The sequence below is a fragment of the Oryctolagus cuniculus genome, chromosome 7 (genome assembly GCF_964237555.1).
Source record: "Oryctolagus cuniculus chromosome 7, mOryCun1.1, whole genome shotgun sequence".
In the NCBI taxonomy this organism is placed as follows: Eukaryota; Metazoa; Chordata; class Mammalia; order Lagomorpha; family Leporidae; genus Oryctolagus; species Oryctolagus cuniculus.
The window spans coordinates 114,053,751-114,078,875 of NC_091438.1; the positions used below are offsets into that span (position 1 = coordinate 114,053,751).

Genomic DNA, 25,125 nt, shown 5'->3' on the forward strand with positions numbered 1-25,125 from the left:
TTTCAATAAACTAATAAACAAATTTGAAAAATTGCATCTCTGTGCATCCCCATTGGCCAATCCCCTCCCCAGTCTGTCCTACACCTGTACTGCCTTAGAGTGGCAGAAAACACGGATGTTTTCAGTCTCCTATGATTCATCCTTGGGGAATGTTGTAGATTCAGGAGATCTGACTTTGGTCCCAACTCTGCTGCTTACTCGCCTAAGACCTTGTGCAAACATTTCCCCACTCTTGCTCTCAGTTTCTTCACCATAAAAAAAGAAAAGAATTATCACTCCAACCCTAATGAATTCATAGCAAGGTTGAGGAAGGCCCAGCGACAGGATGAGGCAGGGGCAGTTTGCAAACAGTTGCCATCAAGTATCTCAGTCTAACAGGGGCCAAAACTGGATGCTTGGTTTGCTCTCCAGGCCTCACCCTAGTTCAGCCAAAGGCACCAGCATCATCTCCTTACCCCTTGATTCTCACCACCACGGGCCCTTCTGCAGCAAGCCAGAGCGGCTCCACTTCCTTAGTCATAAGCATTTTGATTTGAAATGTGCTTATCTTAATATAGTTTAAGCGTCTATTTCAAATATTTAAAGCTTAATATATTTTAAGCTTCTATCTTAAAATACATTTTGATTTATTGAAATGTCATACAGCACTTGTACAAAAAACTGCATTGCACTCTTTGACAGATTTCCCAAATTGTACTAGGTTTATGTTTCTGTGTGTGTGTGTGTGTGCGTGTGCGTGTGTCCCTCCCTCTCTTTCTCTCTCTCCCTCCCCGTGTATAAGTATGTGTATGTTTTCCATGCATATGTGTGTGACTGCAGTGCTGACTAAGCAAACTGGGAAGCACTGTGCTTGGCCTGGGCAGGTTCCAAAGAGGTGTGCAGCGAGGTCCCCGCATCCCAGGCTCAGAGACTCTCAGTGCCCACTCCGGCCGTGACATTCACTCACGTCACATGAATGTCTGTCTTGCTTTGTCCTAAAAGACAAACACACCTAACACTTAGGTGTGAATCCTCCAAGAAGCAGGGAGCACGCACACACGGAAGAGAGTGTGGCTAGCCTGGAGGTGCACAGACGGGCTCCTGAGTCAAACCGCCTTGTTCACACACGGGTGCTGCTGCTACCGTCGGCTGACTTAGACAAATGCATTAGACTGTGTCCCCGCCTCCTTATCTGTAAAATATAAACAACAAAAATTTCTCTATCAGCTTGTTGCATGATTAAATGCACTCATATATCTAAAATGCTTAGAACCATACCTGGGATATAGTAAGTGTTCAATAAATGTCATGGTAATGTGTAGTTTCATAATCTGGAGCAAATAGTACATACGGTCTTAGAGCCTTTTTTCACCTGGTGAGACATGCTAAATATTCCGTGTCAAGAAATCTTGAGACATGATTACTAATGGCTAATGTTTCCTGTCATGTGGATACACTGCAAGTTTCCTGACTTACCTCCTTTGCTAGATATTTAAATTACTTCTAATCTTTATTAACAACAGCATGATGATGGATAGCCTTGCGCATAGGTTTTCGCACATCAGCAGCTATTTCTTTTTATTGTATTCTTACAAGTGGAATTGTTGGGTCAAAGACTGTTCTTATTTTCTGATCTGAGATACAGATTCCAAGTGCCCGAGACAGGTTGTCCCAGCAGAGGTGTTCCTTAGGGACCCAAGTCCAGAGGCCAGGGCGGTTCCTAACCTCTGCCTTTTCCTTGCTGCCCTGTCTCCTGACCCTAGCCAGGCGGCAGCCAGGTTGTCCAGCAGAGGCCACTTGCAAGCTCCACTAAGCCTGTTTACTCAGCTCCGGGCTGGAAAGCAACTTGGATGTTTTCTCTTTGGGGGACACCAGGGACTCTTGCTTTGAACTTCAGCAAAGAGGATAAAAGCAGCCCCATCCACCTTGCCTGCTGTTTCACAGCTGACCTTTTCCCCGGTGCTTGACCCACACCTCGTGCTTCCAGAAGCATCTGGACTTTCTGGCCTTTTTGAATTGTGGCTACCCCACCCCGTTAGCCAGCAGAGAGCCTTTCTGTTCTGCAAGTCTTAGCTCAATGCCACTTCTTCCAGGAAGATCACTCCGCTTCACTCCGTGCATCCCAGTGTGGGGGATGAGTCCTCTGGGCAGAGCTGCTCACGTGCTGTGGACTGAGTGGCCCTGCCCAGCTCCCCAAAGAAGGGAAGGCCACTCTGGTCTTTCCGAAGGTCTCAGCCAGTCTTATACACCTCTCCCCTCTCCCCCAGTTCAACAGGGATCAATTGTTCCAGAAGGCAAAGAGTGGGTTGAGCCTGTCAGGTTGGCAAGGGGGAATGGCCTAACCTTGGCAGAGCTCCTTCATGATGACAAAGCGACCTGCTGCACTTGCTGTTTCCAGAACAGCTTGCTGCATCCCACCACCCTGGAACGCCCTCAGCCCAGCAGAGGCAGAACGCCTGGAAGAGCAAAGAAAGCACTCAAGTGAGTGCACAGGAAGTCAGGCTCTGGGACTACCAAGAAAGCTGCCCATGGCTTGATGACCCCTTGGAAGGGAGCACAGCCTGAGTAGATGCAAGTTTTGCATGGTCTGAAGCATATACGATTTGCGGAACTTGCTTAAAAAGAGAATCACAGTGGCTAGAGTTGTAGCATAGGGAGTGAAGCCACTGCCTGTGACACCGGCATCCCATGTGGGCTTCAGTTCAAGTCCTGACTGCTCTGCTTCTGGTCCAGTTCCCTGCTAATGGCCTGGGGAGAGCAGCAGAAGATGGCCCAAGTGCTTGTGTCCCTGCCACCAATGTGGAAGGCCTAGAAGAAGCTCCTGGCTCCAGGCTTCAGTCTGTCCCAACCCTGGCCATTGCGGCCACTCTGCCTTTTAAACAAACAAATAAACCTTTAAAAAAGCAAAAAAAAAAAAAAAAAAAAAGAAAGAAAGAAAGGAAAGAATCACAAATACAAAATGCCCCCAGTCCCTCCACTGCACTCAACAGGAGAGAACCACAGTGGGGGAGTTGTGGAGCTAGAAGGAGACCATGCACTTCTGCAAACTTCATAATACCTGAATGTGTGGACCCACTGCTGGGGCCCCTCTCAGAGGGGCCTGGGCATCAAAGCGCTCAGCCGCCAAGGCCTGGCTCTGTGGCATAGCTGGTAAAGCTGCCGCCTGAGGCGCTGGCATCCCATAGACACCATTTCCACTGGCTGCTCCACTTCCAATTCAGCTCTCTGATAATGCACCTGGGAAGGCAAGAGGATGGCCCAAGTGCTTGGGCCCCTGCACCCATGTGGCAGAACCGGAAGAAGCTCCTGGCTCCTAGCTTCAGATCAGCCCAGCCCCGCTGTTGTGGCCATTTGGGGAGTGAACCACCAGATGGAAGACCTCTCTCTTTGTCTCTGCTTTGCTTTCTGTGACTCTGTCTTCCAAATAATAATGATAATAAATGAATCAAATTACACATTCTGAAAAACTTCCCTTCATGAGCCTCAGTTGCCCCACCCCAAAGGATTATAAAACCTATCTCATTGACTCAGTGTGAAAATGAGATGAACTAAAGAGTGGACAGACAGATCCTGTCCTAGGAAACCGATATTTCCTGAGGCCAGCCCTTGCGCAGGGACTGGGCAGACAGAGATGAGCTGACCCAGCTTCAGTCCTCCGCTCCCCTTGTGTGACCCCTCTGGGGTCCTCAGAAAGGGGTTAGCTGTGTAAAACTGAGCTTTGCAAAGCACAGGAGGCAAGCAGGGAACTTTTAGCTCACAGACAAGAGAAACTCACTTAGACTGTGGCGAGTTCTAGAATGTCAGCTAGCGTTGGGAGCAAGTTTTGCAACAGCAGATGGCCAGGGTGAATCTGAGCTCTGGCCCTGCCTGGCTGTGTGTGCTTGCAAATCACTGACCCTCTGAGCACCTGAGTTGCCCAGGAGTTCGGGAGAAGGTCAGAAGACTGAGACACATGCCCACACAGGTGCCCATTAAGTGGCAACGTGTTCGCCTAAGTCCATTCCTACCCTGCTTGAGCTTTGTGGGCAAAGCCTCCTCTAGTCCGCTGGAAGGTCATTTCTGAATTCTTTTTCTTATACTTTTTTTAAGCAAATTCTCAGAAGACTACTTTTTCTGTCTTCACTCTCTCAACTCTCATTCTCATTTGAGGTTTTTTTTTTAAGATTTATTTGTTTATTTGAAAGGAAGAGTTAGAGAGAGAGAGAGAGAGAGAGAGAGAGAAACAGAGAGAGAAAGAGAGAGAGAGAGAGAGAGAGAGAGAGAGAGAGAGAGATCCCATCTGTTGGTTCACCCCCCAGATGGCTGCAATAGCCGGAGCTAGGCTGATCTGAAGCAAGGAACCAGGAGCTTCATTCAGATTGCCAGCATGGGTGTAGGGGTCCAGGTACTTGGGCCACCATCTGCTGTTTCCCTGGCACACGTTTCTGAATTCTTCCTCCCTGCTAGAAGCCCACTTCAAGCTCCAAGCAGAGAGGGCTCACGGGACTTCCCCTTCCATTTCATGCGACTGATTTCTATTCAAGGACACATCCTCCTTCAAGAAGGAAATTCCAACCACTTCCCCCTACTAGAGATTTTTTTTTTTTTTGCAATGTCCCCTTTCCTTAACATCTGGCCAGATGCCTGTCGGTGAGCTTAGAATCCTTTGACTGGAGGCCGTTCTGTAGCACCGTCTCCTGCTTCCTGTGCTGACTCTGGCCAATGGGTCTGGCCCACAAAGTCTGCCTCCCATCCCTGAGTCCCTTCTCTCATCCTTCCTGGGGCTCCCTTGCTGTTAGCATCCCCCACTGGCTGGAGAGCCAGCTGACAACAGGTGATGTTGGTCCAACACCATCTTCTCTCTGGACAGCTGTCCTGCTCCTCCAGCCATGTCTTTGCTGCAGCCTATTCAGAGGAAGATGAGGGCGGTCATCCCGCTGTCACAGGCGGAGTCCTGCACTGCCCGCCGGGGGCCTGGGCTCTGCCAGTCCTGCAGCAGCTCCAGAGATGCCCGGAAAGTCGCCTTGCCACGTGCAGGACCACACTGGCCTGGGGCGTCTCCGAAAAAACCCCTCTCTTCCTACTGCTCCTCTTGTTGGAGACACTGCTCCTTGTTCTTAGAGCCCCAGGTTTCAACTTGAGGGCTTTTCTTCAAGTCTGTCCTTCACGGAGCACCTACAATAGACCAGGCCCTAAGTGACAGCCAGTGGAAAGCACAATGCTTACTCCGAAGGAGCTCACGGATGAAAAACGGGACCTGCCGAAGACTGTGAGAATGGGGGTAATTGCCAGGAAAGAACCTAGGCCCCTCGGACGTGTTGTCCCGGAGGAAGAGCCACAGGAGAGGAAAGGGAAGCGTGACCCAAGGGAGGGAACAGCATGCGCAAAGGCTGAGAACTGATTCGTCACGCACTGCCATGCCTTGCACATGTGTGAGCAGCTAAGGGTCAGGCAAGAGGACCGAGCCCCTGTGGAGGGCGCTTTGACCTTGAGCTTCCCTGTGCAGAAAGAGAGGCCTCTGTCTGCTGATCCTTTGGGGGAAGTTTCCAACGCAATCTGAGGTCAAGGGGCTGAGCAAACCCAGAGAGCAGAGTCAGCATCCAAGCGCCTGAACACAGCTCAGCGTGAGCCCAGGACTCCTAGCTTCGCAGCAGAACCTCTGACTAACCCGTGGAGAAAACAGTCTTAAAAGGAAGGCAAATATTTAGTTTTAGGAGCTCAGCCTACAAATTAGGAGGAATGGGAAACTTGAATGTCAGATATGTAACTTTGTTCTCCCTAATTTGAAGCAGACTTTGTATTCTGGGGGAAGATAGATTGAAATCCTCCTGCCTGTTCGGTAATATGGTGGAAACCACTTCTAAAGAGCCAGTGCTTTATGTTATAGGCAACCAAATTTAATGAGGTAGCGAAGAGAGGAAAGTGACGTCAACTGGGCTTTACCCAAGAACCCAGAACCATGCGGTGTGGACCTGACTTCAGTCCCTCCTGCCTTAGTTGAAGTAGAGGGCGAAAGGGAATTTTTCTGTATCTTGGTCCTCTTTGTCCTGGCCCTGATGGATTCATTCTGGAGAAAAAAATAAGAGCTTGCTTAGCAGAAGAAAGTGGGGATTCTCCGCCGTTCCCTGCACCCCCTCCTGCAGTCCTGACCCTCGCCGAGTCTCTGCACTGCATTGGCCCTTTATGTACACGTAACCGTCACCACAGCACGTCACCCTCCAAGGAAACCACCGATTTTTTCTTAATTTTAAAAATTAGGTAGACAAAGCTGAGGGTGGTTGGATGGATTTGCTAAGGCCACACGGCTCAGGTAATGGCGCATTGGACTCCTGGGTTGGGATGATTTTCATCCCCACTCTTCTCTGATAATAAAGCCCGTGCTCTTTCCACCTCCCCACTGCCTTCCTGTGGCCCAGAGATCTGGTTAACGGTGAGTGGATGTCTACACAGAGTATCTCTGAATGAAGGGTGTTGAAGAAATGCAATAATATAAGCACTACTTGACTATCTACTAGTTTATTCATTCAACAAATAATTATTATCTCTATGGTGTGTGCCAGGCATTCTTCTGGGTTCCAGGAACACAGCAGTGAGCCAAACGGGCAACCCCGTGCCATTGTGCAGTGCACATCACTTGGGCAGAACAGTGTAGGGAGTGTGAGCAAGGAATCGGGACAAAGACGCCCAGGTCACATCATCACGCAGCACTTGTGAGCTGCGTGACCTCGGGCCTGTTACCTAACCTTTCTGTTCCTCATCTGCACAGAGCTGTCCATGGCAGTGTCTGTCTTTCAGTTGTTACGTAAGAGAAGTAGATGAGCAGATATCCACAAAGCTTTTAGAGTATATGGGTGTTGGTAAATAATGAAAGTACACAGGCAGCAGCCGAGGAAGTAGAAAATAGTAAGTTACATGCTGTTCAGTATGAAAGTGAACAGCATACTGGGGACTAGGGACAAGATGTGTTGGTGGCGGGTCTGCAACTCTATTTAGGGTGGCCAGGGAGGGCTGCGTGGAAAAGATGTCGCCTGAACAAAGACCTGAAAGGCGCTGGGTGGGAGCCTTTGGGGGGTGGCTTGGGAAGGCCGGAGGGTTCTGTGGCGCTGTCTGACTCAGCGACGTGCGTGTCCATCACCCTCCCACTGCTGACGGAGGGATTCAGGGAACCGCTTGCTTTCTTCTCTGTGATGTGGTGGACGTTATCAGTATGACTGCCCAAGACGCATTCTCTAAAGTAATCACAGAGACCAGCACAAACACTGTGTACCTTGAAGGAGACAGATATTTCTGGAACATTCCTTTAGAACAAGCACAAAAGTACTCAAGTGAAGTAGTGGCTTACAAGGTGCGCTCCCAGCCCTTATCTCCTAGATAAAGCTTGTCCTGGCTGGCCCCAGGGTCCAGCCACAGTGCTCCTGGGCTCTACTCGTGACTTTCCCTCAGACCGCACCTGGACAAAACCCTGCGATCTTGGAGTGGACGTGAGAGAGAGACAGGACTCCCCTGACCTTCACCCTCCCCTGAGTGAGAAGGATCAAGTCTGGCCACATGCCTGTTGCCCTGAGCACATAGGAATGTGACTTCAAAGGCCTCTCAGGAGGTGGGGGTGCTTGAAGAGCAATTTCATTTCAGGATGTTCCCTCCGTGCGGGCTGAGAAGGGACTCTCCTAGGTTGTTGAGGCCCAGAGTTTAGGGCCGCGGTTAACAAATTGCACCCTTGCATTGTAATACAAAAAAGGAACACAGGCCTGAGAGGCTGGAAATAAGGGTCCAAGCCCCGGCTGTGCTGTGACTTCTGTCTCTGGGCTCTGATTTTTCTGTCTGTAATATGAGGGGGTAAAGCTTGATATTGCTTGTCTTCTCTGGGCCAGAACTGTGGGAAAGAAATTGACGTTGTTCCTGAGCTACCCAGCCCACGGTACTTCTGTTACGGCAGCCCACACGAACCAAGGTGGCTGTCTAAGGGTCCCTCCGAACTTGTGACAGGGAGCTTAGCAGTCTGGCTTCCTAGTGAAGCCACCCCATCCCCTTGATTCCCCTGCAGCTTGAGTTGTAGTAATCACTCTTTTCCTGTAGCTCTAAACCATGGTTTCATCTGCTCTTGAAGACCCTCTGGCAAAAGGCAAACACAGAGAGAGAACGGTGTGCAAGTGGTGGAATCTGTGGAAGGCAAGCTTCCAAGTCCTCGACTGGTCCCTGGAGGCAGCCCAGACTAAAGAGGGAAGGTCTCCCCTGGGGCACTCTCAGCTTCTCTGGAGACTCACCCAAGTTTGGGAGTCAGCCTTGAGAGCATTCTCTGAAAGCACTTCCCCGCGTCAGTACAGAGGGGGGCAGGTATTGTGGTCTCAGGCAGAGACACAACCAGGACAGCTGGCCCTTGTCTAGGGCACTCTCTAGTTCTCTAAGTGACCGGGCACAGCAGTGTCTGCACTATTACAAAGAAGGCTGGTGTTGGATAGGCAGGCAGCTTAGAGTTCAGGAAGGAGGCAGACAGGATTCTCATCTCAGTCTCGCCACTTGTCAGGGCCCAGGAGATACGACCTTCAGTCAAGGCACTTAGCATCTAAGCTGGAGTTTGTCAGCGCTAACCTTGAATCTGGACTGGAGGAGCAAGCATCAGGTTCTGCTACTTACTAGCTGTGGGGCAGTGAGGAAGGTGCTTCAACTTCTCTGGGCCTTAGATTCCTCATCTGTAAAGAGCACAGCATAATAAAGGTGGTTGTGAAAGTTAAAGACTGTCACACAAAGCACCTCACATACACAGGCCCTCAGTAACTGTTAGGACCAACTCCCTGCCCCTCCCCACTCAACCTCTCCAAGAAATGCTTCAGACTCCACAGCCCATAGGAAGCAGGCTGATGAAGAACCAGATCCCTTTTAAAGATTGGTTTGCAAATCGCATCACTCTGCACTAACTCAAGCAAGACCAGCAGTGGAGGGCGACAAACCAACTTGGTGGGGTGTAGCGGGTTCTGCATGGCCACAGACACTCCCCAGAAGGGGTGGGTGTGCGTAAAACAGGCCAACGCAGCAATGTTGAGGCCCAAACAGACTATGGGCCTTTGCTCATCTGAAAGGCAGAAAACCCAGGCAGTCTGAGCCCAGGACATGGATGGCTTCCCCCAAGTCAAGAATCCAAGGCTGGGGCATTTGCATATTCAGACAGGAGGACAAGACACCTCCACCCCACCCCTGTCTGATTCCTTTAGTTTCTTCTTCTTACATCTGGTTCAAGCAGAGAAGAGCCAGAAGGAGGTCAGAATGCCATGGCCGCCATGAATGCTCTCAGCTGAGATGCAGAGAGGTCAGAGGAGGAGCAGGAGCTCAGTAGATCAGTAGATGCCTCCTGCCTGTGTACCGGGCGCCGGAGAGGAGCTGCAGTGGGGAAAACACTCACGGGCCCTGCCCTCGGGGAGCTTAGGTTCAAGGGTAGGGCAAATCCAGGTGAATGTCACAGGTTCTTACCAATAGACTCAGCTCAGGTCAGGACTTGCCCTGGATTCCTGCCTGCCAGCGAGGAAGCCCCCTGTTCAGGTGCCATATCATGTCTTGGGGGTGCGACACGGGCTCTGATCTGAGGTTTGGGTGGGGTCCAATTGGGGCACAGAGGCTGGAGGGGATCGTCCTGGGGATCAGGTCTGTCCTTTCAGGTTTGAATGAGGAGCAGGCAGGTTTTAGGAAGGCAGAGACAAAAGGTAGGCACAGTAGACAAAGCTGCATCATGACCAAGGGTCTGGCAGTGAGAACCAGGCTAGCGTGCTCAGAGGAGCTACAGGCAGTCCAGTCCCGGGTAAGACTCCGGGGGTCAGGGCTGTGGAGAACGTGAGGGCTTCCTGACACTTGCTGAAGACCTGAATTAAGCCTGGCTGTCTACCTGTTATGTTGTTTTCTGTGCGTCTCACCACCTCCGAGTTGTGTTGTTAATGTTCATTCGAATCGATGAAAAGACTGAGGCTCTGGGTGATGCCAACAACCCAAAGTCATACAGTTGGATTAGGATTGCAAAGCCAGGTCGACCAGATGGCAAGGTGCATGCTTCTCCCCTGATCCAGCTTCCCTGCTTTTGACAAACGTCAGTTTAGCCTGGCTACACATGAGACCCTATACTAGCTTGGGGCTAGCACAGCAAACCAGATGAGGGCCCTAACCTCACTCTAATGGAGTGAGAGGGGCAAGGCATCTGAACAAACGTCTGTGATCGTATTCTGGACAAAACAAGAGATGGGAAGGTGAGGGAGTATTGGAGGGAGCCTGCTTCCCTTCCAGCCACATGACTGAGACCCGAACAAAGAGAAGAAGGCAGGCTTGGGGAGGTCTGGGGTAAAAGAAACTAAAGGTCCTGGGGGTAGGCACCAGCTTGTGTGTTGAAGGTGGAGCAGTATGGCTAGAACAGAGGAAGTCACTGGGGATGAGGTGTGGGAGATGTGGAAGGGCCAGTTCCTGTGCTGCAGAGAGCAGAGCTTGCCCTGCGTGCAGAGGATTTGAGACAGATTATGGAAGAAGGCAAAGGTCTCCCTGTCACAGTTACAAGGGTGGTTTCCCTGGGAGAGTGAGCCCGGTGCACAGGGAATATGCACTCTGCCTCTTCCCACGTGTGTAACCGTGGACAAATGACTTAACCTCCCTGGACCCCAGTCTCCCCCCATGTACATGGATGATTGTTAATACCTGCCCTGCAAAGCAGAGATGGGGTTAGAAACCAAGCCCTGGGGCCAGCAATGTGGCATAGCAGGTAAGGCCGCTGGCTGCCACACAGGTATCCCATATGGGCTCTGGTTCAAGGCCCAGCTGGTCCACTTCCAATCCAGCTCTCTATTAATGTGCCTGGGAAAGCAGCAGAGGATCACCCAAGCACTTGGGACCTGCCACCCATGTGGGAGACCTGGATGAAGCTCCTGGTTCCTAGCTTCGGACAGACCCAGCCCCAGCTGTTGCAGCCATTTACAGAATGAATTAGCAGATGGAAGATCTCTCTCTCTCTCTCTCTAATGCTTTCAAATAATAAATAAATAAATCTTTTTTAAATTAAATAAAAGACAAAAGAAAGAAAGCAAGAAGGCAACAGATAAGCCAGGCCCTGCCCCATCCCCTTGTCCTGCTTGGGAGTAGGTGGAAGATCCAGCATCGTCACCAGAAGCGCTCACGTGCCCTGTCCATCTCTGCGAGGGGCAGGCTCACTCAAGCAGTATGTCAGAGGTTCTGCACACCCTGCCGGCTGTTGCTACTCATGGGAGCTGGCTCTAGAGGCTGCAGCACCCTCTGGGTCTCCCTTGGCAAGAGTCTGTAGTTAGATTTCTGAGAACAGCCATGGCTCTTACATGTTAACTCAGTGGGAATCGTCTGGGAGCGGGTTCTGATTTAATAGGTAGATCAGGGGTGGGGCCTGGGATGCTGCCCATCTCACAGTCTCCCAGGGGCTGCAAGGCCAGTCAAGGACCACAGCAAGGACATCAAACCATGTGGCTTCCACAGCACAACATCGAATGCACTGCCAAAAGCTCACAGAGTCATAGCCAGCTTCCAGCCACTTATTCCTGAATTTGCTGCATAAGTAGATGTTCCTACAGTTCCTCCCATGCATGACGGACCATTTTGCAAAGTGGGATTTCAGTGGGAAGCAAGAGTCAGGACTGGTCCTCACACAGCCTTTACCTAGTCTCAGAGAGCCCAAAGTGCAGGGCCTGGGCGTCCAAGTGTTAGCTGGAGAGGATCAGGGAAGGCCTCTTGGACAGAGTGGCATTTAGGCAGAGAGCTGACCCGAGGAGGCATGCAAGAAGCATGAACAGCACTGCCAGGGCCAAGGCCACCCAGTTCCTCAGAGGCACAACCCTGATTCCAATCAGTTCCATCTGATCCAAAGACTTGCTGTTGCCGGTATCGTCTGCGCTGCACCCATCACGTCCTGTGAAAGAGGAGCTGCCAGCTGTCCTGCCCCAGCCATGTCAGAGCAGCTGGCCCCAGCTAGGAAAAGATCTGGGGAGCAGAGGCCTCGGCATCACCTGACAGGCGTGGCAGTTACGAAACTCACCCCGGCACCAAACACATTGCACCACTGACACCATCCAGGCTTTGCTTCCAACATCCTTCCTCCCAGAGACTTGTGACCAGGAAGTGTGATCGCCCTCTGCTCACTCTAATAATAGTCCTTTTTTTTTTTTCCAAGCAACGATGAACTTTGAAACTTGGGTGGTGGTAAGCAGTCACATCAGCTGATGATCCCTTGGGTGAAGTTCATCAGAAAGAAAAAGTCCAGCCATCCAGAATGTTCTAGGACTCTTTTAAGGGAAGAAAGAGACAGAAATGCATCCGAAGCAAATCCTCCCCCCTCTGCTTGAAGTAAGAGTTGTAACATGGAGGTGGCCCAGAGATACCCGGCATAACACTGAATGTCACCACGTGACTCAGGAGGGTGGCTGCCCTCTGTCAATCTCAGTGCTGGTCCCATTAACTGGGAGATGAACTCCTGCCTTCCCCACCTTACGAGCCATGTTGCTCAGAAAATGCTCAATGTGGCGACTGGCGCCGACTGTGAGCACTCAGTGAGTGAGAATGGAAAAACATTTTCCTTATAAGCCTGAGAGGTGAGAAGGGACGAGGGGACAGAGCTTGCTGTTTCTTGTCACCAGAGAAGGTCCTGAATAACTCAGATCGGAAGTCAGGCCTACTCAGAGTCCCAGTATCTTTCCCCAGTTCCTCACGCTCTGCTTACATTAGGATTGTGGGTTTTTTCCACTTCACTTTGCAAGCTCTCTAGAGTACGCCCACACATCTCCCTACCCAATGGTATTGCGCATGACCACAGACTTCCCCTGGCACCAGGATCTGGGGGCGGGGCGGGGGGACTTGGCAGCACAGTGGCTCTGGGCTGAGACCTCAAGAGGCATCATCTCTGTCCATCCGTCTCTTGTCTCCACTTACCTGCTCTTTTACCAGGAGAAGAGCAAGCCCGAGCCTCTCTCAGCCTGCACCTGCACAAGAAATAGAGCAGATCCAAGCAGACCCAAAGGCCTGCCAGCTTGCAGCTGGAACCCACGCAGCTGAGGCGACCTTCAAGGCCGGATGATTGTGACAGTGGCGAGGGTCTGAGGTTGGGGCAATCTGGTCTTGAACATGCTGGTGGCCAGTGCTGAGAAGTACACTGCTATGGAAGAGCATGGCCACACCAGGTCTGCTCTGCAGGGATTTCTGCTGTACCTACTATGTGCGGTGGTCGGCAAAAAGGAATTTCAAAGCATCTTTCCCCTCCAAGATGGTCTCATTTCTAACAGAGCAGGAAATCACAAATCTCTATGTTATTGAAATATATAGAGAGAATGAATGAATGCACGTGTCAATATTGTTAATGAGAAAGGCATAGCTCCAACATGCAGATAGTTTCTGGCAACTCAGCAGGGGGTCTAGAGTGGTCGATCCGGAACATGGGACACTCTGCTAGACACGGAGGGTGGCTCCCCCCGTGTGCCACCACACCACCCCTCTGTCTACCTTCTTTACCACCTCCCCTCCAGGAACCAGCCACAGCAACCTGGGCCTCTTCAACTCCCTGGGGCCCTCATCCATGGGCATGATGGGCGCTGAGCGGCCTCAGGAGAAGCCCAGTCCTCCTGAACGCTGGACACCCAGCGCCCAGCTCAGTGCCTGGCACCTACCAGACTGTCTGCTACATCCTGGCTGACCTTAAGCCGAATGAGATTGCCCCGACTGTCATCCAGGGATGGCGCATTTCAAGCAACCATTTCTACATTATTTTTTAAAGGCATTCAGAGCTGAATACATACGTTTTAAAAAATATTCATTGGAACTCACACCCACACAAACATGTATGCAAGCGTGTGCCAAACACAGCCCAAAGAGCTTTTCACAGGCTTGGTTCCCTCTTGGCCCACGCTGGCCAGGACCCTATTCCACAGATCCCTGGCAGGCAGCCTGCGAGGGCTCGGGGCTGAGAGGTGGCCTGCTTTTCCTTTCTGTCCGACCCGAAGCTGACGCCACAGGCCTTTGGGAACCCTTTTTGCCTCTGTAGCGCCTATGAGTCACATGACCTGCTTACCCCTCCCAGGCTGTGTGGATCCACACACGCACCCAGGGCTCCAGAAGCATTCCTTCCTACAGGGTGGAGACGAAAGGAGACTCAGGCGGGATTATCCATACTGGGAGCCGTCTGCGACCCAGGCTAGGCCTGTGCTCCTCAGAGCAGACTGTGGTCTTGAGGTAGCCTGCTGCATTCCAGGCAAATTCTTACCACTAGAAAGTATTTCCCTGAGCTGAATCAAAAATGGCGTCTCTGCTGCTTTTACCTACTGGTCCCTCCCCCTGGGGACTGTCATGAAGAAGTCTATACCCTCAGCCCCATGGCAACCCCGTGCATTGGAGGAGAGCTCTCAGGTCCTCCTTGAGGGGTCAACAGAATTCCTTAAACTCTGGTTAAGCTTTTACATAAGCATGTATACATGGGTATTGTGCATGTGTGTGTGTTATCTATATAATCTATACAATAAGAGAACATTAGCTATCTACTGTACAAGGGGCTATGTAGGCACATAAGAAAGGCACCCATCCAAGATTTGTAAAGCCAGAGAGGGCTTCCTGGAGGAAGTGCTGTTTCTGCTGAGTAGGAGCCTTAGAGTGGTTATGCAAATTCCTACAACTAGTGAGGAACCTGAAACTCAAGCACGCACCCACTCCAAGGAACCTTGGGTGACAGTTGACATTTGTTAGTGTGCAAAGATAGATGCTACAATTTGTATCACTTTGTTCTTATTCTACTTTACCACTCCACGCCTGGTTAGCACTTGGGCCCTGGCCCTGTCTGCCTCACAGCGCGTTCTCCCTAAGTCCAGTTACCAGCCAGGGAGACCTGGGTTTGAATGTGGGCTATGTCACGCGCGAGCTGGGGGGACACTCCTTGGAGCCCCTGCTTCCACATCGTGCCGACTCACTGCAGCGCTGCTGCGTGCATTGAGGGCAGAGAGGCAGCCGGCCCAGTAAGCCACAGATGTTTGGCTGAAATTCCCTTTCTCCCCTTGTCCGAGGAGGCGACGCAGCTGACCTGCTACTAGGTCTGAGACGTGATACATCTAAAGGTATTCGCATTGGAGCTAGAAAGTTCCAAAGAGTTTTGTGATATGCCAGGTAGGCTTAGAATCCTGGAGGGAGGGAGTGCCAGGGCCCCAGGGCACCCGCCCAGAAGAGGAGGAGAAGGTCACAGAGGATGACAAAGTGCACACAAAAGGAAGGCATTAGTTCAAAAATAGAGTGATCAGGCAGGCTGCATGGTGGAGGTGGCAGGTGTCTTGAATGTTGGCAGTGCCATAATTCCACACTGAGACCATGGCACTAACCTCCTACACCTCTCCCCCAAGGGTGAGCTCAATCCCTAGTACCTGTGCTTCCCTCTGAAGACAAAAAGGATCTTTCCAGCTATGAATCAGGCACAGGCACTCCCCTGCTCCCAATCTGCATGACTTCTCTTTGTTCCTAGAATAAAATCACGAATTCTGCTCATCCCCTGCTACTCTCCACGATGGGGCACCAGCTTCCTCTGCAGCTCCACAGTCAGACAGGTGAGGCCTTTGGGAGCCAGGATGAGTGCCACAGGTGACCTCTGCTTGTCCCCTTGGCAGGCACCATGCTCATCAGAGGGCAAGGACAAGCACAGACCTGCGTTCTGCTCCTGGCCATGGCAGGGTGTCTCTGAGGGACTCTGCAGCCCTCCCCGGAAGTCCTGACCAAAAATAGGGCAGGAAACCCACTGTGTGCAAAAGGACGTAGTTGAAGAAGAATGATGGGGATTGTGTCTCGTGGTGAGGACACAGTTGAGGGAAGCAGCCAGGGAGAGGGTGGCACAGTGCAGAGCTAGCAACAGGGGAAAGGGAAGTGAAGGAATACATCCTGGAGGGTTCAAGGCCAGAGCAAGGAAGAGCACTTGGCTTTCGGGGGAGTTAGGGCCAGACTGGCTTCAGCCAAGGCCAGAAACTGCAGCCAGGAAGAAGTCCAGGCAAGAGAGGACAGCCCCGTGACCTCCCTCTCCTCCCACCATCCTGTCTCCTGCTGAGGCTTCCTAGGCAAGAATTAGAGGAGAGAATTAGGGCTTGGAGGACCAGGAAGTCTGAGTGAAGCAGTTGTTAGGGACCAGCCCTCGGGCTTCAGAGCAGGCAGAGAAGGGAGTGAAATGGAATGGATGGGAGGAACCCCTCCAAGAATGGCCAACACAGCAGGCATCGCATGGGGGATGCGACTAGCCAATGCAGTGTGGGTAGACGACCCCAAGAAGGAGAATTCCATTTAAGGGAAGAGTGAGCCTGGGTGGCAGGCAGCTTTGCCAGGAAGGCCAGAGTGTTCACATAGCATCGAGGTCCTGTGTCTGCTGCATCTGCCAAAATATTCCACATGGCCATAAGCATCACATACTTTGGCCCATGCACAGCTGTGGAGGGCACAGGGGTTGTTCTCTGTCCTCGACCTCGCCCACCTTTCCCAGGACAGAGAGCTGGGCAGGAAATGGCTGCTGTTGGTGCTCCTGGAAAAGAGGCAGAGGTGGTTAGGAGCTAGTAATAAAGACGATGGGAGTCATGATAGTGGGAACAGCAGGTAAGCAGCTTGCTGGGATCAGGCAGGAGCGGAGAGAGAAGTCAAGGCCAGGTCTGCGGCAGCAAGGCTAGCCACCATGCCAGACTGTCCTCAAAGCCACCTAGGAAACGAGAGGAGGAAACAGGCAGGATGCCTGCCCATGGCTTATGCAACTCTGCATGGTCAAAGGGTCAAAGCTTGCCTGCCCGGAGTGGTCTTGCAACACCGGCCACACACACTCAATTTTCCAGCCATGTCAATCTCGGCAGTATTCTGAGTATGCCCAGCTTTCTCTCACCCCTGGACCTTTGCACAGGTTGTTCTCTTAGCCAGGAACATTGCCTTCCCCCTTAATCCCCTCGGGGCTTGGCTGACTTCACCTTGGTTTGCTATCAGTCGCTCCACGAAGTTCCTGGGACATTGCAAGTCCCAAATGTGGACTCATCTTGGGAGCATTCAGAGTGCCTGGTAATTTTGCCCCTAGGACACAGTCCTCCCTATGGTCCTGTGCCTACCTACCATGGACCTGCAAGCCCCACAAAGGCCTAGACAAGCCTGTTTTGCTTTGCCCTGTGTTCCTAGAACCACTGCCTGTCATCTAGCAGGTGGTGGTGTCGCGTGGAGGAAGTACTGGATGCTGCAGACTCAGCTACACCATGCCTGGTGCATACTTTGGCGCCTACACTGCAAACTCCAGTTGGCCCTGCAGGAGCAGGGGAACCTCTCCAATGAATGGGGGCAAAACATCCCTGGGTCCCAGAAGAAGGGATCCCGGAGCAGGAACTTGTCCTTCCTCCCTTGTCCTGTGTGCTTGTCAGTTCTTGCCTCAGTGTCCTGGAGGGATCACCCAGGAGAATCCTGTCAACCTCCTGCACCTGTGACCCCAGTCATATAGGACAGGGGAATCGACATTTATGGGGTGTCCCCATGCTGCACGAGGGAGACCAGAAAGGAGACTAAGCCCACTTCTCCCAAGAGGCAGGCTCGTCTTGGCCCTCCAGCTACACAGACTGTCTGAGCCATACACCAACATCAGAGACATTTAGGGCGTGGGTCCCCGCTGAGCTACTCAGCAGCGCCACCTCCAGGCAGCCACCTGCCCCCGAACCCGCAGGTGCAATCCCATGACCAGGCCCTCTTTTGAGGATGCTGAATTCTCCCAGGAACCCTCCAGGGAAGATAGAAAATAAGAAGAAGAAAAGACAACTGAGAAGGACTCAGCTTCAGGTTCCAGCCAATGCAGTGGCCCCTGCTTGGGAAACCGTGAGTGGCATCATTCTCCTCTGCAGTGGAACAGGTCTGGGCCCTGCAAGGGCCAGGCACCTTCGGTTTCAAGTCAGAGGCAGAGGCTCATGCTAACACGGAGCCAGGGGTGCTGGGAGAGAGCGGGGCCTGCAGGAAAAGCCAAAGCAAATGGAGCCCAGTCTCCTGACCCAAGCAGATGGTGTCCCCACCTCTAAACTATTGTGGTGCACAACACCTTCCTTCGGAAGCATGGACAGAGCCTCCCGCCACCACCAGCAGTGACAACAGCCATCTTCCTCTGAGCCCAACAACACACTGGGGTCTTCCCAGCAGCATTGGGAAAGCAGTGGAAGATGACCCAAGTTCTTGGGCCCCCACACCCATGTCAGAGACCCAGAAGAAGCTCCTGGCTCCTGGCTTCAGATCAGCCCAGCTCCGAGCATTGCAGCCAGTTGGGGAGTGAACCCGCCAATGGAAGACCTCTCTCTCTGTGTGTGTGTCTCCTCTCTCTGTGTAACTCTGACTTTCAAATAAATCAATTTTTTAAAATGTTCATGAAAATTGGCATTAAAGGTAAGTTTATTTTAGTGCAAAAAACTTTATATCCATGAAGATCCAGGGTCTTCAAAAAGTTCATGAAAAATATATATTATGAAAAAAAAAAGCCCATGGATTTCTGGGTTTTTTTTTTTTGCACCAAAATAAATTTTTATTCCATTTTTCCATGAAGTCTCTTCATATAGAGCTTAGAACAGGCATTGCTTGGAAAACCATGGGCCAGGGAAAATCCCCCTCCTTTCCCACGATGCGGAAGGAGAGACCCAGAACACACCCCGAGGAAGCAGAAGTCTGGGTGGTTGGTAGCATAGGTGGCTGACCTGCTGCAGGCCCAGCAGTGCACAGGCTACATGCACCTGCTCACCCTAGGGCACAGCACAAGGCCAAGTGTGGGCTCTTGCATTTCACTGTGTGGGTCTCGGCTCCCACACTCGTTAGCTGGGCGGCCTCCAACAAGTTTCTTAAAATCTCTGTGCCTCTATTTCTGGAGGTTATGGAGAAAATTAAATGAGATCGGAACCCAGGAGTCAGCTGTGCACACACACAGTCATTCACTTTCCCATCAGCCCCTCCCGGGTCCCTCGCAGCAGGCACGGTTTCCTCAACGGCCTCTGCGTACCCAGTGCTGCCCCTAGGAGGGAAATCAGGAAAGCAGAGCATCTCCCCAGGTGTGTCCAGCTGGTGGCTTATAAAGCACAGAAATGCATTTCTCATAATTGTGAAGTCTGGAAATGCGTGATCATGGCAGAGTCAGGGGCTGTGGAGGGCCCACTTTCTGGCCTATGGACGGGACATTCCTACAGTGTTCTCACACAGTGGATGGGGTGAAGAGTCTCAACCAGGGTCTGTTTGGAGCATCTTTTGGCACCAATGGCACCAATCCCATTGAAGGGGGCTCTGCTCCCATGACCTAATCCCCTCCCACAGCCTCCACCTCCCAAAACTATCACTTGGGGGTCAGAATTCCAACATACACATTAAGGGGGCCACAAACTCTCACAGCATCAACCTCTTCCACATTTTGGATGTGAGTTCTGAGCTGGTGGCTGGGGGTGTTTTCTGTGACAGCTGTGGAGGTCAGAAATCCAAAATCAGTCCCACGCAGTGAAAGTCAATGCTAGCAGGTACCACCAGAGGCCCTAGGCAAGACCCCTCTGGAGGCTGCCTGCCTGCCTGCCTGGGCCCTGGCTCCGTCTCCAAGGCCAGCTGCACAGTGTCCTCTCTGCTTTCCCACCTCTGCCTCTGTCCCTCTTCACCCTCTCCCACTCTGAGAGCCTGTCTTCCTCTTCTAAGCACCTTCTAGATCGCAAACCTCCCCAGGTCAAGATCCTCATCTTAATCACAGCCAGAGTTGCCTCTTTCTCACGTCAGGGAACAGTCACAGGTTCTGAGATTAGGATACGGACATCCTTCAGGGGTCACTGTTCAGCCTGTCACACCCAGGCCATGCCCTGATGCTCCGGCCCCCTGGGGGCTGTGAGAGGAGAGAGGTGCGGCTGCCAATGTTTATCCCTGCACGCAGCTGCACTGTCAGTGGACGCCGTTCTCTTTCTCAGTCCCAGACACTGAGCTGAAGGTCAAGGTGTGCACTTGGGAATTGCCAGAACTGAGGCCTGGATGTGAGACAGTGCAGTGGAGCCCCAGATGAGCTGGCGCCCTCTGAGCTGCGGCCAACTGTGGGGTGGCCATAGTTGCCTTATACTGAATTTCCAGACTCCTGGCTTTTTTCTCCCCAACCCAGTCTCAAGCCAGCCCCCAGAAAGATCTTGTCCAAACAGAGTGGATCACCTCCTCTCTCACTTGAATCACTTCCAGGACTCCTCATTGCCTCCAGGACAAAATTCAGACTCCCTGGGCTGTCTCACTGGTCCCATTCCCTATGTCGTCGCCTCCCATGGTGCTCCCTTCTCGCTTCCCCCACCTCCACATGCCAGAGTCATTCCCCAGGATAGCATTATCTTCAGCATCTTTATCATCCACCATTGAGATAATAAAACCCACAACTTCCTCTTACTCAAAGCAAATAACATGCTGACACTCAATACCTTTCCAAAGGCGGCTTTCCTAACTAGCTGCCTGCCCCCTTCTCCCCCATGGGCCTAATACGCCAGTCTTTCAGGAGGAACTCAAAGACCACCCACTCTCCAGGCAAGATAACTACCTCCCCCTCTCTGTGCACCCACCATGTGTCCCCCTGGCACCCACAGTAGCACTGAGCTCCTCTCTGCTTCCTGTCTCCCTGGTTTCCACCAGAAGCTGCTTGGGGGGTATAGGCCTCTGAATCATTGCGGTATCCCCAGCATCTAAGCATCTGACATGGGGCAAATTAAACACTCAGGAAAATGGTGAGGGAAAGAATGAATCAGAGTCTCTTCTCAGCCTGTTCACTTCCTCTGTCCAATCCTGCTTGCTGCAACTCTTCATCATGGAGCAACTGGTTTCTAAGAACAGAATCAGACAGGAATCCTTGGGGGAGTCCCACTTGATCAAGATCTGGACTGCCAAGTGGGGAGGGAGGTAAAAGGCAGTGTCCTAAGACTTTGTATGTGTCTAGTCTCTACCCATTTAGTCTCTACAGCCACCCTACATAACAGAACTTATTATGTCCATTTTACAGAGGAGGAAAAGTTAAGATCTATCCAATTTCCACAGCTGCTATTATGGGAGATGGAACTTGGCATTTACAGGTAATTTCATGGCCTGCAGAGAGCTTGTGTGCCTCATCACCCCACTCTGCTGCCTTGTACTTTTCTTAAGTACTCACTATGTACCAGGCACATGGTTGGTGAGCCTAACAAGCTGAAATGCACTATTGATGAGCCCTGTTGTAGGGACTGGCACAGCCATGTCTGAATTAAGGCTTCACAAAGACAAGAAGGAAATGTAAGAGTTGGCATTGACCTTTAGTCAAGGTCCAGGTGAAGGAACGGTCTGTGGCGATGTCATTCCCTAGAGCAATGCAGACTTTCAGTGCAATGGGCCCTGGCCCAGTTGCTCTAGCCCAGAGCTAGAGCCTGCACAATTGCCAAGAGACCCATCGGGCACTTCAGGGGTAAGATCGGTGCCTGAGGCCTCTTTTCAGCTGGTAGAGGAAGAAGGAATCAGATCTGGAGTCACCAGTCCTAGGATCATTGACACCGGCCCTTCCCCCACCCCCTTACCAGCTATATGACCTAGGACAAGTTGTGTAAACCTCTGTCCCTTAATTTTCCACTTTTAATATAACAGAGTAATAAGTGCTGTGACCTTAGTAAATGAAATGGGGCCTGCAAAGCCTCCAGCAGGTGCCTGGAATCTAATCCTGGTAATATTAGGTTTAAAACCAATAACTGAGGCTCACAGAAGGAGCTGGCCCAGGGCCACACACCTTCCTTTCTACTCCAAAGCTCTTCTTCCTGTAGCAGCCTCGATTTTTACTGTTGCCTCCAGCACTCCATCAGCCACTGTGATTTAAAACCCCAGTGTCCTCTCCCCCTGCTCTTGCACCCACACCCAGTTCAGGAAGCTCGGGAATGGTGAGCCGAGTGTGAGTCCAGCAGCGAGTCGCAGCTCCGTCGTCTCTGGCCCCCTCTGTTTCTCTTCTGCTCTTGCTCAAGAACCGCAGGCCAGCCCTGTGCCTACCGCTCCACAGCTACTCACCAAATGTTGCTGAATGAGCTGTGGCATGCTCTCATTAGACGTGGTCCTTCTAGTCCAAACTTTCCCAACAAGCAAACAAACCCTCTAATCCCAGGAGAATGTCAAATGTCTCACCCTGCACAGACAAGGCCCTTTCTGACCAATGGCCCCCTGGAGTCCCTCCTACCAGCTGACTAATGAGCCACATCCCATCAGATCTTCATGGAAATAAAGAAGCACCCTCGGCACTACTGTGATGCCAATGGCCCCTTTCCCTTCTGTGTGCACTTCAGTTAAATGGAGGTGGGAAAGAAGCTAAGAGGTTGTTACCTGGATCAGGTGAGTTGCTACCTGCACATGTCACAGTGTCATCGTAACACCTGGGCAGCTTCTTATAGCCTTTATTACAGATGAGGGACCTGAGAATACCTATATTCCAAAATTCTCTTTACGTCTCATCCTCCCGGGTGGTGCAGCGCAGACTCAATCTCCAGGGAGCTTGCCCAAGGCCCGGGGTATCTCCCCTCAATTCAGTCTGTGGGGCCGCAGAGAATTCACCTAGGGAAGGTCATCCCTGGCTGCCCGTACGCCCCTGTGTCTCTGGAGCCCAGCACAGGGGAACACACGTCCAGTCTCTCTCCAATCTGCTTGAATGAGTTACTGGTTTCCTAGCCCCATGTTTTTGGTTGTCCTTCCTCCAGCCTTGATTTCTAGTTTCTTGGAAGAATAAAGCATACAAGGCTACTGCTTTGAAAGACATACAACAGATGGGTGTTTATTAAAAATATTTGAAGGAATGAGTAAATGAATGTATGAACAATGGATGAAGATTTCTATTTGGGAGTTAAACCTGGGTCCTAGACATAGGAATCTTTTATCAAAGTTGCCAAGGTCTTCAGGAAACAGCACCTTCATAGAAGTCTAGAATGTTCCTTCAAAGCTCGTGCCATGGTTTACAATTGTATGACCATCACTTTTCCTCTTCTCCTCCCCTAGACTGCAATCACACAAAGTCAGGGACTGTGTCCTTTGTGCTCGTTGTCCTATGCCTCGTGCCCTGTTCGGGTCTGGTATACAGTGGTGCTCATTAAGTACATGCTGACTGATCACCTGAGTCCATAAAATGACACATCATCCTAGCCTCTCCTGCAGTTTACAACTGAAGCATGGAGGATGGAAGAGATTTCTCCCCCATTAGCATCAGAATGAGACCTGTTGCCACCAGGATTACTTCCTCCCTCCCCGCTTGTCCCCAGGAAGACAGGCCAATATGGCCCTCCAGCTGCTCAGAATCCCCAGGGATGTGACAATTCCCTGTGGTGCTCAATGGAAGAAGAATGGTAGTGCAGGAATCTACCCTTCCACTGCACCATAGCCCTAGTTGGAAATCTGCCCACAGCCCCACCTATTGACTACCCTGGCTCCTGATTAATTAAGTAGTGACCAAAATGTACTTTGCAGATGAACAGGTGTTCCAGAGGGAGAGACCAGTGCACATGAGCTCAGCAAAACGCCACAGCTCCTTTTCCTCCCTTCCACTCTCCCGTCATCCCTCCACTCATAGCAGTACCGGTGAGGAGTGGTCATTGGTTAGAATGTGCCTTGTATTACCTGCGTGGCTTGGGCAGAATTCCTAATGTTGCTGTGCCTCATCATTCTCTATGTGAAATGGGCACATTAATAGTATGTACCTTACAGAGCATTGCGAGACTTGGCAGTGAATGTCTGTAGAAGATTAAGAGCAGAGCCTGGCACATGATACAGGCTGTGCAAGAGCAGCTGCTTGGGGCTTGGGAGCTGGGCACTGAGAGCACACCTCTGGGCCCTCTACACCCTTCCTGACCCCACTGCTGCTGTTAGGGGTGCTTGTCTCTCATGTTCCCAAGGCCGTTGCTCCCATGGCTCACTCCTCCCCATGCATTGTCACTGCAGCCTCTGACTTGATTGCTCTTACCAGCAGGCCAATAGTGCTCCCTCCCCGCCAACCCAACACCCCCTCCTCCTGAGCCCACATCCTCCCCCTTCCTGCTCCTCCTTCCAGCACAGCTCTGAGAGTTGAACGCGTGCCCTATCTCCCAGTCCGCTTCTGCTGTCCACGCTTGGATTCACCCTGACTGGGCTCCCACTCCCACCCTGAGTCCCACACTGCTCTTGGGAAAGTCAGCCACAAGCCCCTCACCGTAAACCTGTCGCATCTCAATCTGTACCTTGGCGATGGAGAAAGCAGCATTGGATGCGGCCATGGACTTCCTCCTCCACAAAGCTTGTTCTGCACTTGGCCTTCAGGGCAGCAGTCTCTCTGTTCCCTCCTCCTTCCCTTGGCTGAACAACACTGGGGCCCTGGCCTCAGCCCTTCTCCTCTTCTTTTCCACGCCTGGTCCACACACACACCCCACCCTGCTGTGATCTCATCCAGCCCCTGGCTCTGGACCCCATCAGTACTTACTGAGGCTTCCAAGTGCCTAGCCCAGCCCCGCCCTCCCTTGCCTGCTCAACACTTCCACAAGGATTGCTTAGGCATCTCACACTTCCTACATTACAAACTCAGCCCCTGACTCCCCCTCTGCCGGGGCCCTCAGATTGTTCTTCTTGCTGTCATCCCCCTCTCAGCTTACAGAAGCTCAGCTTCCTGTGACTCAGGTGCATCTTTCTGCCTATCTCTTCCCCTGTACCATCTTTTCAACCTGTCAAGGAGTGCTGCTTCTTCCTGCAGAAGATGTTTGGCCTGGGGCTTGGCGCTGTGGTACAGTGGGTTTAAGACACCTCCTCTGGGCCCGCGCCGCGGCTCACCAGGCTAATCCTCCGCCTTGTGGCACCGGCACACCAGGTTCTAGTCCCGGTCGGGGCGCCGGATTCTGTCCCAGTTGCCCCTCTTCCAGGCCAGCTCTCTTCTGTGGCCAGGGAGTGCAGTGGAAGATGGCCCAAGTGCTTGGGCCCTGCACCCCATGGGAGACCAGAAGCACCTGGCTCCTGGCTTCGGATCAGCGCGATGCGCTGGCCGTGCACGTGGCAGCCATTGAAGGGTGAACCAACGGCAAAGGAAGACCTTTCTCTCTGTCTCTCTCTCACTGTCCACTCTGCCTGTTAAAAAAAAAAAAGACACCTCCTCTGATACAAGCTTCTCATATGGGTGCCAGTTCAGGTCCATGTTGCTCCACTTTCGATCCATCTCCCTGC

General features: G+C 51.9%; 1 long non-coding RNA gene across 1 annotated transcript; it reads right to left on the bottom strand.

Annotated features, from left to right (window-relative positions):
- Nucleotides 1-608: 608 nt before the first annotated feature.
- On the bottom strand, nt 609-24,301 carry LOC138850421 (uncharacterized). Its single transcript, XR_011390159.1, has 3 exons — nt 24,156-24,301; nt 2,323-2,435; nt 609-1,171 (listed from the first exon to the last, which is right to left on the bottom strand). It is a non-coding gene; the product is annotated as an uncharacterized lncRNA (long non-coding RNA).
- Nucleotides 24,302-25,125: the final 824 nt, after the last annotated feature.